Raw genomic sequence first — 17,289 nt, forward strand, 5'->3', positions numbered from 1 at the left:
ACCACATCTTCTAGAGAAATACAGGTGGAGCTGAGCTGCACTTTTTGACAAGCAAGGTCTTCCTACTGGCTGTAGAAATGACTATTAGTTAGAGTGGTTGTTTTACATAACAGTGTTTCATAGTTGATGGGAAAATGACATCAAAGCAGAACATTCATAATAATGTGATAGATAAGAAACATGTAGGTACATAAGCACAGAGAGTCATCAAGTAGGTCAGATGCTGGGTTAAAGTTGTCTTATAGATAGCAGACATGATGGCTCTACAGGGAAGTGTACTTGCCACCAAGCCTTATGACTTAATTTTGATGGTTGGAAGCCCATATAGTGGAAAGAGTGAACCAACTGCCATGAGTTGTCCTCTAACCAGACACCTCACAGAATGAATAAGTAAATATAAAAACGCCAAAAAAGATTTTTTGGAAAAAAACACAGACTCTGCTTCTTTCCTTTCTCTCTCTCCCCTCTCTCTCTCTCTCTCTCTCTCTCTCTCTCTCTCTCTCTCTCTCTCTCATTCTCCATCTCTTTAATGGAGAGTGTTTATTGCAGCTTACACTTCCAGGTAACAGTCATCATTGAAGAAAGTTAGGGCCAGAACTCAAACAAGGCAGGAACATGGAGGCAGAGGTTTATGCAGAGGCAGTGGAGGAGTGGGCTTACTGGCTTGCTCCAAATGGCACTGCTCAGCCTGCTTTCTTATAGATCTCAAAATCACCAGCCCAGGGGTGATACCACCACCTCCTGCATCAATCACTAATTAAGAAAACTCACCCAGATCCTATGGAGGCATTTACTTGATTGAGATTCTTCCCTTTTAGACAACTTTAGCTTGTGCCAAGTTGATAAAAAATAAGCTATCATAACTGATCAACTTTACACACAAACAACATTAACTCAATTTGAACCTTTCCTTTCCCATTTATCCCCAAGATGACATTCTAATATTGATATCACAATATAAGACATAACTTTAAAAGCACACAATCTTTACAAATATGAGCATATTAAAAATTCAGTCTTTAAAAAATATCCTCGGGCTTAGTTTCTGGATTATTGAATTGGACTTTTCTAAGCAAATGAAATTATGATAAATGTTCTAAGAAAAGGATGAGTAGCAATCTAGGTGAGCATGGCACAGACAAGAACTGGTAGGCAACTAAGAACTGCAGAAGCACCAGGTCCATGTAGGTGGTAGAAGTAAATCAGGGCTAGGTGATCCAGGATCCCAACATGAAGCCTGTAGACGCTTGATCACAGAAACACTGAAAATTTGAGGTATTTTGGCAGCAATGGTTTGTGTTTTGTAGAGACTATCTTAATGTCAGGATCTATAACAAGGAAAGACAGGTAAGAAAGAGAAAATAGAATCCCCTCAGGGGGATGATGGCACCAGCACATTAGAGACTTAATCTAACTGCAGAAATGATGGAGAACAGAGTTGAGGGATATCTACGTTCATGAAATGAATTAACTAGATTTGGGAGTCACTGTGTGTGTATGTGTGTGTGTGTGTGTGTGTGTGCACATGCCTGTAGTTGAGAAAGGGGGAGTGTGGTCAGAATATCCTTGAAACTTCAGTGTTCTGCTCATAACAATGCCAATACCTAAAAGTATCACAGAAAGGAGGGGAGTACCATGGGGAGAAAGGTTTGAAATTCTGTTTAAATCACTGAGTCTGTTATGCCCTTGGGAGATCTACACTGGAAACATAGACAATGGATAAACAAGTTATTCTGAAACTTTGGGAAAATATATGAGCTGAAGATTAATATTGAAGTGCCATCACTTTATCAATGATTCAGACCATTGTATCATGAGAATGTGTCCAGACTGTACATCAAATGAAAGAATGGAGGGATCAACTTGAAGGACTGAGGCCTGAATTCTGGGAAATCTGGTTCAAGTAGAAGGATAAGTGTGAACAAATGTGACAAAGAAGTAATGGCCTAAGAAAAGGAGCTGGGTGGAATGTCCCAGTAGACAAATAATCCAGGAAGGGTATCTAAAGGTGCAAAGGTGCCCTGTAGGTCTGGAGTCATATGCCTCAGAACGTGGTGTGTTTGTGGTTCAGAATGTGCTGCAGGGAGTGAATTTCTTCAGTGAATCAGTTTTGACAGGTCCATGGCCACCAACAGGCAATTGAGGTGTGGTTACTGAAAGCCAGGGACTGGACACCTCATGTACTTAGAAGACTGGGAAGTTGAAAGGCAAGGGCACTTAGATGACTTTGTGCCATTTCTACCTTGTTCTGTTTTTATTTAGTAACAACAGTCTTCAGTGTGTTTTCATTTGCGACGCTGTTCACAAAGATGGAGATACGTTGAAGACACAGGGAAGGGAGCATATCCTAGGGGCATAAAGAACAAGAGAAAAAGGTGATAGCCGGGCAGTGGGTCGTTTGTTACTGCTGGGTCCCTGTGATATGACTTAAAGCCAAAGTCTGCATTGTGAGCAGAATGCCCGGCTGCACTGAATGTGTTGGTGTACCTGCTGGGCACCACATGACCAGCTGAGAGTGAAGCAGTGGGTGCTGAGCCCAGGCGAAAGTCTCATAAATCTCGCTAGGTACAGATTGCCTATTAAGCTATTTAATTAGCAGCACCACTGAATCGATGCTTCAGAGCTCTGAGGCTTTGTGTTCTCCTAGATATCCAGAATTAAAGCCTTTCATCTGCATTATCAGGCAGAAATAGGACAGGCGGTTACATATTGACTCTCCTTTTGATTGCCAGGCTGTAGCCTTTTAGAAGGAGAGAGAAATATGCCCTGTGTTAGAGCACTCTGCATAGTGTGGCAGAGGCTATGTGGAGCCAGCTGTTCTCCTGGTGGCGCTGGTGTGCCATGCAGTCAGGAGCCTGGATTGTGAGAGACTCAGCCTTCTTATCTTGAAACTAAGTACGCCTCAAATAATTCAGATCTCTGAGTTCTCGTGATTGCACTTACAGATTCTAGCTCATAAATGGAATTTGAGTAATTGTGGGTGATAATTATAATGAGAGGCCACAGGCCATTTTCTTCTCTCTCTCACTCTTCTCACTCTTCTCTCTCTCTCTCTCTCTCTCTCTCTCTCTCTCTCTCTCTCTCTCTCTCTCTCTCTCCTCCTCCTCTCCTCTCGCTCTCTCTCTCTCCCCCTCCCTCCCTCCAACTCTTCTCTCTTCCTTATGTTTGCTGATTGATTGGTGAAACAAATGAGCACGTGAGTTAAGGAAGTTCTACAACACTTAGTAGTCTATAATTTAAAATAAAACCTCATATGAAACCTGGTACAATGTACAATAATTACAAAGTGATAAAATAATAAGAATTAAAGAGAAAGTATAAAGAAATGAAAGGAAGTCTTAATGAGACCTATAGATGTTGATTTGTTATGAAAATCTCTTGGTAGAAGTCTCCAGGACACTGGTAACCTCACAATGCCTTAGAGAACGGATTGCAAGGTTGTCTTTTTCTGTTGTTCAATATGTTATACCAGGAAGAATCCTAAGATCACTACTAAAAATTAACCTTACCTATTTTGTTTCATCTATGACTGTATTTTTAAAGTTCTAAATGATGAAGAAATCAGCCAGTCTATAGGGGTATCACTGGACAATAGACTTGACTATATGTTTTCCTTTTTTTCCAGTATGGCCAAACTCACACTTTATATTCAAGACTTACAAACTAAGTTGATGGAGTCATCTGCTTTATTTTATTCTTTTACTTTTTATTTTTATGTTTTACAGAGTTTATTAAATGAGCATGGGGGGAGAAGGAAGGGGGAAGGGGTACCCAGAGGGAGAGAGAGAGAGAGAGAGAGAGAGAGAGAGAGAGAGAGAGAGAGAGAGAGAGAGAGAGAGAGAGAGAGAGAAAGAGAGAGAGAGAGAGAGAGCAGAAAGAGAAAAGGAAGAGAAAGAATCATCTGCTTTATTTTAGAAGCTCCCCAGGCAGGACTCCCAAAGGAACCTGGTTACAATCTAGCTTTATTACAACTGCTGGGCCTGGAGTTTCAGACAAGTAGTTTAGAGAGGAGAGGTGGAGCCTGGAGAGAAATCCCTTCCTATGGTGAGCAGAAATGCTGAGACTCAAGAAGAGGAACAGATTGTCAGCCTGCACTCCCACACTTGCAAGGACTTTACCTCTTCCTTCTGTAGGTAGAGTGAGTGATGGCTTGGTCAGCCTCTGTGAAGTAGTTACTGTGTGTCTGAATACAGACTCAGACAGCTGAGGGCTGGGGAGCTGGTCATGGTGTTTGCCTGTGTGTAGATCTCCATTGGATGGAAGGGACAGGCTGGGTTTTACTTCTTTTCTTTTCTTGTTCTTATCAAAAGAATCTTGGTAGGCCTGCCTTTTTGCTACCTTTTCCCGTGTGTTGGTGTTTGTGAGTGTGTGTGCAGGTGTGTGTATGAGCACTTATGTGTGCAGTCCTGTTGCCTATGTCTGTGCACGTGAAGGTCAGAGGTGAAGATCATGGATGTCATCCTTTGTCAGTCTCTACCTTGTTTTCGGAGACAAGGTTTCTTCTGAACCGGGAGCTCCCTGACTTCAGGAGGCTGGTAAGCTTCAGGCACGCTCCTGGCTCTGTCTCCTCCTACTGGGGTTATAAATGTGTGCCATAGCACCTAGCTCTTTATATGGGCTGTGGAGATTCGAGCTCAGGCTTGCATGGCATGCATTTTACCCACTGAGCTATCCTTATAGCTCCTGTCTAACTTGCTTTGGGGTGAGTTTGTTTTCTTCTACAGCTCTGGCTCAGCTTGTCACTGCTGCCATCACTCGGACTGTTGATGAAATGCCAGTCATGATGGAAATGCTGTGAGCAGCATGGAGGCCAGTGGGAGGGAGCTATCAGTCCTGCCCCCTGTTCCCGCATTCCTGATTCACTCAGGCATGTCAGGTGCTCTAGGAAAACAGGAATTTCCAGAGGTCACAGGAGTGACTAAAAATCTAAGGTGACTTCTTTGCTAAAATAGGGCCTTACTGGTGGGTTACCTGAGCTCTCTCCCTTCTGTGTTTATATTATGTGGTATCAAAAGGCACTGGTGGCAGTCAGTTTCATTCCCTAGTCACTATATCTCTTCATACATTGCTGCAACAATAAATATTTGAACAGACATGATTCTGTCAGGAAATTACTCTGAATGTTGTTTGAATATGTTGGCGAATGAGCACAGAATAGAAGTGGTTTGGTTTTCGTTTTTGTACCTTGACTGACCCATTCAATACGCAACAGAGATAAATAGTCCCCATTGTTTATTGTTTAATATTTATAGAGGGAAAAATCTGCATCGAATATTTAGTAGTTTACCAAAAAAGAATAATATTCTGCTGAGTCCATGTTTCATAACATATTTGATTTATGTGAGCTATACTTATTCTACATAGTCCTCCACAAGATTAAATAATAATAATGATGATATCATATTTCAGCCCTACTTCCTTGTTGCTGAGGTTGACCACTTTAGAATATATCTAGAGTTCATCTATTTAATGTAAAATTTTGACTCTAATCAAATTTAAGTTGTTCATGAATAGTGTTTCTAAAGGCTTTATGTTTTATGTGTACTAGTGTTTTTTTCTTGCATGTATATAATATATCCCATGTATATACCTTGTACACATAGAGGCCATAAAGATTCATTAATCCTCCCAGGAACTGGAGTTACAAGTGGTTACAAATTGGCATATTAGTTCTGTGATCCAAACCTGGGTCATCTGAGAGAGCACCAAGTGCTCCTAACTGCTGAGCCATCTCTCCAGCTTCTTGTGACTGACTGTAAATTGCATTTTCCATCTTTGCTGTCTCTCCATCATGACCAGTGTTTCTAAGAAAACAAGGAGGGTCATCAGAAGCTATGAAGCATGCCTCTCCTGAGTGACTCACTGCTTTACAAGCATTCGTGATTTTCATGACTATGACAAATAGTGGTTATGAATCTATTTTTACTTTCAAACATGGGACCCAAAAAAAAACTTACACAGGGGTACCTACTCCAGAGTCAGCACAGTACCCATGACTAATAGAACCTGCCCCTTCCTAATATTTCCTGAACACTTTTTTAATATTTATAACTCAGTATGAAATATCGTAGAAACCAAAAACATTGGTAAAAAGATAATTTAAGAGCAGGCATGTAAACAATCACTATCAAGCTTGTGTTAGTGACCACTATGTAGAAAACACAAAAATGAAGACTTTGCTCTAATGTGTGGTCTTGTTAACATATTTTAACTTGCTTGGCTGCCTGTATATCTATTAAATCTATACTCTTTTTCATTTTAAAATTGTTGTAATTTTATTATAAAAATACCCTTCAAATTAATAAAAACCATTGCACATTGAAACTAATCAGACCCCAAAGTCTATACAACTCAATAAACATCTATATAGTGAGAATTGATATTCAGAATGAAATCTATGGAACATCATATTAGATTTTTGTATTGAATATATTTTATTTACTTACCCACTATTAATATCAGAATAAAAATCCATAGTAGAATTAGAACTAGAAAAACAATTAGCTTCATATCCCCTCTCATAACTTGGATGTAGTATCAGCATTCAGTCCATACTCCTCCCCAAATGGTTGGCCTTTCTTGTTCTCTTTGTGCTATGCTGTACTCACCGGTACATTTGTTTATACAGGTACACATATATTAGTGGCTAGATTCTGCATGGGAGAAATTCTAAGATGTCTCATCCCATAAAAATTATTCTCTTAAAATGGTTGAAGTTATTACTATAAAATTTTTGTATGCCAAAAATGGAAGCAACCTAAATGGCTATCAGTATAGGATTGTTAGTAAAAATAAAGTTTGATGATGGAAAAATATCCTCCAAAACAATGACCAAGAATAGGATTTTAGGAAGAAGAGATTCAACCTACAGCCTCTGTCCTATCTGTTTTCCCTTGGAAATGTGCCAAACTCAACCCCAGGATCCTACAGGTCAGACGCCCCCACCACAATGCCCTTCCTGGGGGTCCAACTGACACACATCCACCACAAGACAGCTGTGTGCTATTCCCTGAGTTACAGTCTCTGTCCCATGGCTCTACCTACCTTAACAAGGAAGCCTATAAGAAACTTCAGGGATACATGACTCCAGCTTCTAACACAAGGCCCTATGTGCCTTCCTGCGGAGTCCTGCAGGCACCAGAAAATACCCAGCCAACCCCAGAGCAGTGTAATAACACAACTAACAAGAGCCAGGGCAATATGGCAACATCAGATCCAGTAATCATACCACAACAAGCCCTGGATATCCTAATTCAGTTAAAACACAAGAAAATGACCTTAAGTCTATTTTTGTGTATATGAAAGATGCCTTTAAAAAAGGAAACAAATGAATCCCTTAAAGAAATACAGAAAAATACAATCAAACAGAGGAAGGAAATTAATAGAATGGTTCAAGATGTAAAATGGAAATATGAACAATAAAGAAACACAACTTGAGGAACTCCTGGACATGGAAAACTTAGGGGAGAGAAGAGGAACTATAGACATAAGCATTACAAACAGAATGCATGAGATGGGGGAGAGAATCTCAGGCATAGAATATACAATTGAAGAAAGTGATACCTCAGTCAAAGAAAATATTAAATCTAAAAAGTTCCTGATTTAAAAAAAATCAAGAAATCTGGGATACTATAAAAAAACCAACCCTAAGAATAACAGTGATAGAAGAAGAAGACTCCAAGCTTCATGGCTCAGAAAACACTTTTCAATAAAATCATAGAAAAAAACTTCCTTGGACTAAAGAAAGAGATGCCCATAAATATACAAGAAACCTACAGAACTTCAAGTAGATTGGACCAGTAAAGAAAATCTTCTGGCACATAGAAATGGAAACAGTAAATGTACAGAACAAAAAAAGAATGTTAAAAGCTGCAAAGAAAAAATGCTAAGTAACACATGAGGTAGACCTATAAGAATTATACCTGACTTCTCAACAGAGACTCCAAAAGCAAGAATGGCCTGGACAGATATTTTGAAGGTCCTAAGAGACCACAGAAATCTATACTCAGCAAAGAGACCCAAGTGCTATACCCAGCAAACTTTCAATCACCATAGATGGAAAACACAAGATATTCCATGAAAAAACCAAATTTCAACAATATATATGCACAAACCCAGCAATACAGATGATATTAGAAGCAAAACTCCAAACAAAAGAGGTTAACTACACTCAAGAAAGCACAGGAAGAAAGTAACTTCACAAAGCAAAACAAAAAGAAGAAACACACACAACAAAAACAACAGCAAAATAACAGGAACTTACAATCATTGGCCACTAATCTTTTTCAATGTCAATTCCCCAATAAGAAGACACAGGCTAATAGAATGGTTATATAAACAGGATCCATCATTTTGCTGCATACAAGAAACATATCTCAGCAATAAAGACAGACATTTTCTCAGAGTAAAGGACTGGAAAAAATGTTTCAAAAAAAAAAAAATAAAGCTGTTTCAGATGCAAGCTGAAGTAGTCATTCTAAAACCTAGTAAAATAGACCTTCAACCAAAATTAATCAAAGAAATAGGGAAGGATACTTCATACTCATCAAAGAAAAAAGTCTACCAAGAGGGTATCTCAATTCTGAACATCTATGCTCCAAATAGAAGGACACATACATTTGAAAAACAAACATTATTAAAACTTAAATCACACATCAATTAGAAACAAATAGAACAATTGATAGAATCAATGAACCAAGAGCTGGTTCTTTGAGAAAATCAACAAGATATACTATCAGCCAAACTAACTAAAAGACAGAGAAACAATATCCAAATTAACAAAATCTGCAATGAATAGGGGGACATTACAAGAAACTCTGAGGCAATCCAAAGAATCATTAGATCTTACTTCAAAAACCAGTACTCCACAAAATTGTTAAATCTAAATGAAATTAATGATTTTCTTGATAGATTCCATCACAAGAGTTAAATCAAGATCAGCTAAACAATTCAATGAAATAGAAGTAGTCATCAAAAACCTCCCAACCAAATTAAACAAAACCTAGGGTCAAATGATTTTAGTTCAGAATTCTACCAGACCTTCAAAGAAGAGATAATACCAATATTTCTCAAACTATAGCATGAAATAGAAACAAACAGAACATTGCCAAACTCATTCTATGAGGCCACAGTCAAACCTGATACCTAAATCATACAAGGACTCAACAAAGAAAGAGAATTTCAGACCAATTTGCTTTATGAGCATTGAGGCAAAAATACTCAACAAAATACTCACAAGTCAAATCCAAGTACACATAAAAATTATTATTTAAATGATCAAGTAGGTTTCATCCCAAGGATGCAGGTGTGGTTCAATATATGAAAATCCATTAATGTAACCCACCATATAAAAAAAACTGAAAGAAAAAAACCATATGATCATCTAATTAGATTCTGAAAAGCCTTTGATAAAATCCAACACCCCTTCATGTTAAAAAGTTTTGGAGAGATTATGGATACAAGGCATATGCCTAAAAATAATAAAGGCAATATACAGCAAGCTTATTGACAACATCAAATTAAATGGAAAGAAACTCTCAGCAATTCCTCTTAAATCAGGAACAAGAAAAGGCTGCCCATTCTCTCCGTATCTCTTCCATATAGTGTTTCAAGTCCTATATACAGCAATAAGACAACTAAAGGCGATAAGGGGATACAAACTGGAAAGTAAAAAGTCAAAGTATCACTATCCTACAGATGATATGATAGAACACTTAAGCAATCACAAAAATTCTATCAGACAACTCCTACAGCTGACAAATACCTTCACCAAAGTGGCTGGATATAAAATTAACTAAAAATATCAGTCGCAGATTGCCCCCCCCCATTTAGAAGCAATAAATGGGCTGAGAGAGACTTGATACCCTATGAGCATATACAGGGGGAGATAATCCCCCTCAGGAACAGTCATAGGGGAGGGGAATAATGGGAAAATGGGAGGGAGGGAAGAATGGAAGGATACAAGGGATGGGATAAACATTGAGATGTAACAAGAAAGAATAAATTAATTTAAAAAAAGGAAAAGGAAAAGAAAAAGAAAAAAAAAGAAATTAGGGAAACAACACCCTTCACTATAGCCACAAATAATATAAAATATCTTGGCAGAACTCTAACCAAGGAGATGAAAAACCTGAATGACAAAAACTTCAAGTCTCTGAAGAAAGATATTGAAGAAGATATCAGAAGATGCAAAGATGTCCCATGCTCATGGGTCAGTAGAAATAACATTGTAAAAATGGCCATTTTACCACCCAAATATCAACAGAATTCTTTACAGATCTTGAAAAAACAATTATCAACCTCATATAGAGGAAAAAAATAGCCTAGAATAGCTAAAATAATCCTTCACAATATAAGAACCTCTGGAGGTATCACCATTCCTGATTTCATGTTGTACTATGGAGAAATAGTAATAAAAACCTCATGGTTTTGGCATAGAAACAGATAGCTTGATCAATGGAATTGAATTGAAGACCCCAAAACAAGCCCACTCACCTATGGACACTTGACTTTTGACAACAAAGCCCAAACTATACAGTGGAAAAAAGAAAGCATCTTAAATAAATGGATGTCTGCATGTAGAGAAATGAAAAAAGATCCATATTTAGCACCCTGCACAAAATTCAAACTCCAGTGGATCAAACAACTCAACCTAAAACTAGATACACTAAATCTAATAGAAGAGAAAGTGTGGAATAGCCTTGAACTCATTGGTCCTGGAGATAACTTCCTGAACAGAACACCAACAGCTCAGGTTCTAAGATCAACAATTAATAAATCGGACATCATGAAACTGAAAAGCTTCTGTAAGGCACAGGACACTACTATCAAAAGGACAAAATGGCAGCCAACAGAATGGGAAAAGATCCTCATCAACCCTGTATCCTACAGAGGGCTAATCAAAATATATAAAGAACAAAAGAAATCAGACACAAACCAAATAACCCAATTTTTAAAATGAGATAGAAAGCTAAAGAAAGAATTCTCAACAAAGTACTCTCTAGTGCCAGAGAAGCACCTACAGAAATGTTCAACATCCTTAGCCAAAAGGGAAATGAAAATCAAAACAACCCTGAGATTCTATCTTATACCTATCAACATGGCTATAATCAAAAACTCAAGTGACAGTACATGCTGGTGAGGTTGTGAAGAAAGGGGAACACTCCTCCATTGTTGGTGGAAGTGCAAACTAGTACAAACACTTTGGAAATCAATCTGAAAATTGAGAATAGCTCTAACTCATGACCCAGCTATACCACTCCTGGAATACACCCCAAAATTTCTTCACCATACAACAAGGTCCCTTGCTTAACTATGTTCATAGAAGCTTTATTTGAAATGGCAAGAATCTGGAAACAACCTAGATGTCCTTCAACCAAAGAATGGATAAAGAAAATGTGGTACATTTACACAATGCGATATTACTTAGCTATTAAAAACAAAACATCTTGAAATTTGCAGAAAAGGGGATTGAAATAGAAAATATCATCCTGAGCAAGGTAATCCAACCCCCCAAAACATGCATGTTATGTCCTCACTTATAAGCTGGTATTAACTGTAAAGTATAGAAGAATCATGCTACAATCCACAGTCCTAAAAAAGCTGTTATAAGGAGGGCCCGAAGGAGGATGCTTGAATGTCACTCAGCAAGGGAAATGAAATAGGCATTGGAGGTGGATGGATAGAGGGAACTGAATAGGAGAGGGGATTGGGAAGGGAGTAGGGGTGTGGATTTGGATTATGGAGCACAAGGGAGAGAGGGTCAGGTGGAAGACTAGGAATCAGAGGTGGGGGCAGCTCTGGGATTTGCCAGAGACCTGAGATGGGGAGGCCCCAGGAAGTCTAGGGTGTCACCTTAGCATAGACTACTAGCAACAAGGTATATAGAGCCTGAAATGGCCACCTCCTTTAGCAAGGCAGGTCTTCCAGTGGATGCATAAGACACCAACCCACCCACAAACCCTTCAACCCAAAATTTGTCCTGCCTACAAGATGTGTAGGGACAAAAATGCAGCAAAGACTGAGGGAGTGGCCAACCAAAGACTGGCCAATCCCATGGGAGAGAGCCAGTCCCTGGCACGATTAATGCTACTCTGCTATGTGTGTGGACAGGAGGCCCTCATAACTCCTGTGAGAGGCTTCACAGATGCAGAGACCCACAGCTAAATACTAGATAGATTTTGAAGAGTCCTATGGAAGAGTTGGGGCAATGACTGAGGGACCGGAGGGGTCAAGGACTCCACAGGAAGACCTATAGAGACACCAACCTGGGTTCATGGCAACTCACAGAGACTGAACTACCAACCAAAGAGCATGCATGGACTGGTCCTAAGCCCCTTGGACATATGTAGCCGATGTGCAGAGGGAGACTGAGAGAAGAGGAGCAGGGGTTGCAAATGGGATGTAAAGTGAAAAATCAAAAACAAAGAAAAAACAGAAGAAGGGTAGGATTCCACATGTTTTGTTTGGAAAACACATTGCACAGTGGTATGGGCTATTTCATTCTATTTTTAAAATGAAAATACAGATGTACATACGACCATGACTATAAGCATAGTAAATTTCCAATGATAAAATATCTTTATTTATATCTGTCAAAATATAAATAGTGATTACCTCTGAAATCAGAAAAAATCCATTTATTTTCTAATATAAATTCCTTTTTAAAAAGAGTGGTATGCCAATTGTTATAGTCTGCTGTTTTTAGATTAACTTGTAGGAATTCTATTGCTTGGCGTTTTCTTTCACAAAAGTGTCTGGGCTGAGTGCAGATAGTGTATCTGTGAGTCAGATCTTTACATAATTGCCCTGAAACAAGAAATTTCTAAGTAACAAGGGAACGAAAAATAGTTAAACTTTTTTAAAGTTCGTGAGGCACTGTGAACAGAAAACCCTAACCGTTCTATGGTCTCCGCCTTGATGAGGGTGAGGGACAGCTGCTGTTCCATACTTGGGAATGAGCACTGAGGACAATGGCAACCTTGAGGAGGGTAAGGCCTAAGCAGTTGACAGGTTAAGCAAGAAGAAAACAGTCAGATGTCAAATGGTCCAGATGCCCTGGATCTGAATGCCTCTGTCAGCTAATTCCCTGATGGGAGGAAATAGTGAGAAACAGAACTGGAGCTGGGGAGCAAGAAGAACTGTAGTCCTCTGTCATATCTGCCACCAGGAAATCCACAGTCCTCCAGTCCTCCAGGCCAGCTCTACCCACCGGGTGAGTCACCCTACTTCACCCTGGCTACCAAACACTGACACAGCAAAGGGTTATTTTCTGTTCTTTTTTCTTTCAAAAACTTTATTTTAAACTCTTTTTTTGATGCATCTTATGTATTTTTGTGTGTACATGTGTGTAGGTGTCTGGGAGAACAGAGGCCAACTTCAGTGATACGGCTCAGAGCATTCATGTTGGTTGTTTTTGAGTTGGGGTTTCTGTGTGTCCTGAGGCTCAACAGTTAAGCCAGGTTCACTGGCCAGCAAGTCTCAGCAATCTTGTCACCAATGGGAGCATGGCAGTCACTTGTCACCCCTCCTGGGTTTTGTGGCACGGCGCTGGAGCTCAAACTCACATTTCCGTGCCTGCATGGAAAGCACATTCCCGGCTAAGCGGCCTGTTCATGTCCTTAAGTGGTTTTACATTTTAGAAAAGATGCAAACACCGCATATACACACAAACACATGCAAATACATACACACACATGTGCACACACTCATTTTTGTAGACACAGTCTCTCAAACATAACTAAAGCTTTAAAACACACGCAAAACATCACAACAACTTACAAATGTACAGATGATAGAGATGCAGAGATGCAGTGGTTATTAAACAAGAGCGTTGAAACAGTCATGATGACACATAATAACATAATATGCATAGCATATACAACATGCTAGGTATATTAGAAACCTGCAGGAAAGTAAAGATGTGACGTATGAAGAGGCAAAGAATTTTAAGAAATTATGTGAAGTCTTCAAAAGGATCAAATGAAATTCAAGGCCAAAAATAGTATTTTGGAATAGTGCTTCCAGAGCAAGAAGAACAGCAGATTACAGTCCAGGGTCATCGTGGACATTTAAAAGAGGTCACTGTCAATCAGACTAATAGGAGTCAAAAGAGTAAAAACTGAAGGTGAGAACATCGTTTTCACAGATAATAGCCATCATTTTACCATTAATATAATTGGGGCACCAAGAAAAGAAGAGAGATAAAAAAATATATATTAAAGAATATTTGGAAAAAAAACTTTGATTAAAATATCCAGCTTTGATTTCTAAAGAAAAATACAACTAAGGCTTCTGTAGTGAAACAAAATTGATAAAAATGAACACTCACACACACACACACACACACACACACATGCACACGCACAAGTGCACGTACACACACACACACACATACACACACACGACTTACACAGTAAGATCTCCTCAAGAACTCAGTAGCTGCTGGGTCCTCCAGGGTAGCTGGCTCAGCAGTCCCAGTGTGGCTCAGAAGGCCTGGAGAACTCCCCAAGAGCTGCTGGTCTTCTGTGTATTCCGAAAGCCTCGAGCTGTGATCGCTGTGATGACAGGAATAAGCTTGGTGCTGAGCTTGAATGGGAGCGACAGCGGCAGCCTTCCTTCTCCCATCATTACTGGGCCTCCCCAGGAAGCTGCTGCTCACCTCTAGGCTGGGTCTTCTTCCCACTTCAAATAATCTGATCAAGAAAACCTGGGCCCAGAGTGAAGGGTGGGGGGAGGTCTTCAGAGACTGATGCACCAACCAAGGACCATGCATGGTGAGGGCTTAGACCTCCTGCTCAGATGTAGTAGATAGGCAGCACAGTCTCCTTGTGCATCCCATAATATGGGGTATAGGGGCTACCTCTGACATGGACTCTGATGCCCACTCATTGATCACTTCCCCCTGGTGGGGCGGCCTTCCTAGGCTGCTGAGGAAGAAGATGAAGGCAGTCCAGATGAGACTTGATAGGCTGAGGTCAAATGATAGGGAACACAGGAATCCCCTTTCTGAGGAGTTAAGGGAGGGATAAGGGAGGTAAAGTGGGACCAGGAGGAGATGAGGGTAGGGACTACAATCGGGATGTAAAGTGAATAAATTAAAAATAATTTCAAAAAAGAAAAGAAAAAAAACGAAGAAGAAAATCCCTCTTAGGATTGCCCAGGTGTTTGCCTTTTAGTTCATTCCAGAACCAGTCAAGTTGATAAGTGATATTAAGTTTTACATCATGTATGTATTCAGAGTAAATACAAAGAAAGCCATTCCTGGCACATTCTCATCACACTGCTGAAAAGCAATGAAGAAATGAGTTCTAAAAATAGCCAGATGAAAAAAGTTCTCCACACTTACAGAAGAGCAAGAATAAGATCTGGTTTCTTGCCAAAAGCAATGGATGCCAAGATATGATGTAATGACTTTTTAAAAGTGTCAACACTTTTTAAAAAGGAAAAGGGGGGAGGGAAACTTTATATATATATATATATATATATATATATATCTATATATATATATATATATATATATATATATAATCAGATGGCCATTTTTTTTTTGTTGGACATTAACAAAGTTAGAAAAAAGACATTGCATCTGCTTGTGAGCTCACTGTTCTCCATAAATGAAATATTGGTAAAAGTCCTAAGGAAGCATTTCTCCTGCTACTGGGCATACTGGAGCAAACAGAACCTCCATTAAAGGGCTGTGATATCCCACACATGCTTCTTTCCACTCTTAATGATTAAACCAAAGTTTTAAAGCAGAATATTGTAGAGTGGGGAGTTGCAGCCGGTGCTGCCATCCTGGGACACATAACTGGGTAAATGAAACAAATGTTGAGCCATCTCTGGGACGATGGACCATGATGGTCCTGGAATTACAGTGTAAACAGGAGGAGGAGCTCTGAAAAGGCTCCACCAAGGCACTGGGGTCACGGAGTCTGCAGATGACTAAAATATAATGACAGCTGCAGAAGACATGGCAGTCCCTGACCTGCATTCCTCTCCCTTCTGCATTTTCATGTAGATTTCAGCATCAACATATTAGTACCTATTTTTATTTGAAATAGGGTCTCCTGTAGGCCAACTGGTCTCAAAACTGATTTACCAGAGGCTGCCATTAACTTCTGATTCTTCTGCCTTTGCCTCAGACTACTACCATTAGAGCAAATGTATGTCAACATGCTAGCCTAATATTTATTTTTTAAAAGCAAGAATTTGTAAAAACATATTTTTAAAAGATTTTTTTCTTTTAAAAAGGTGTGTGTTTCCCTCAGAGGCCAGAGGTTTCAGGTCTCCTAGAAGCTAGTTATGGAAGGTCGTAAGCAACTTCTTAAAGGTGTTAGGTACTAAAGTTTGGTTAAAAGCAAGTGATCCTAACCATGGAGCCACTTTCCAGCCCCCAAACTGGAAATCTGAAGTGTTGCATTCAGTCTGTAGGTGGACTTGCTGAGAAGTGGCGGAGGAGGAACACGACAAACACAATATCTTTCATTCAATTATGCCTTCTTTGAAAGTTCTTGTGGGTGTTTGGTATTTTAAACAGTAGAGTTTGTACTTTACTGAAGTGTTTTGTGTTGGAATATATTGTTAACTTGCCCCACTTTTATCATGTTGGATTTTAATTTATATATTGCTATAATGTAGAGACACAGTGAACATTTTTTTTACTTTTCTTATTTATTTGTTTGTTTGTTTGTTTGTTGTTTCTCTTCCTCTATTCCTCCCAGTTCTTCCCCACCTCTAATCCTATCCAAATCTACTTCTTTTGTGTGTCTCATTAGAAAACAAACAGACTTCTAAGGGAATATAATATAACGTAACATAATATAATAATATAATATCACAATAAGATAAAACAAAACTAACACATTGGAATTGGACAAAACAAACAAGTAAATGAGCACAAGAGGAAAAAACAAGAACAAGAGATCCACTTATTTGCACACTCAGGAAACCCAAAAAAACAAAACAAAACAAAACAAAAAAACAAAAAAACCCACTAAACTTAAAGCCATAATATATACTCAGAAGACCTAGCACAAGCCAGTCAGGCTCCATGCATGCTGCATCAGTCTCTGTGAGGAACGTTTGACCATTTTAATTCACAGGGCCTTGTCTTCTTGATGTAATCAATCCACTCTAGTTCTTACAATCCTTCTGCCTCCTCTTCAGAGAGATTCCATGAGCCTTGAGGAGGGGGATTTGATGAAGACATCTATTTTAGGGCTGAGTATTCAAAGGTCTCTTACTCTGTAAATAATGTCTGGCTGTGGGTCTCTATATTTGTTCCCATCT

Source organism: Acomys russatus, chromosome 20 (assembly GCF_903995435.1).
Source record: "Acomys russatus chromosome 20, mAcoRus1.1, whole genome shotgun sequence".
Classification (NCBI taxonomy): domain Eukaryota; kingdom Metazoa; phylum Chordata; class Mammalia; order Rodentia; family Muridae; genus Acomys; species Acomys russatus.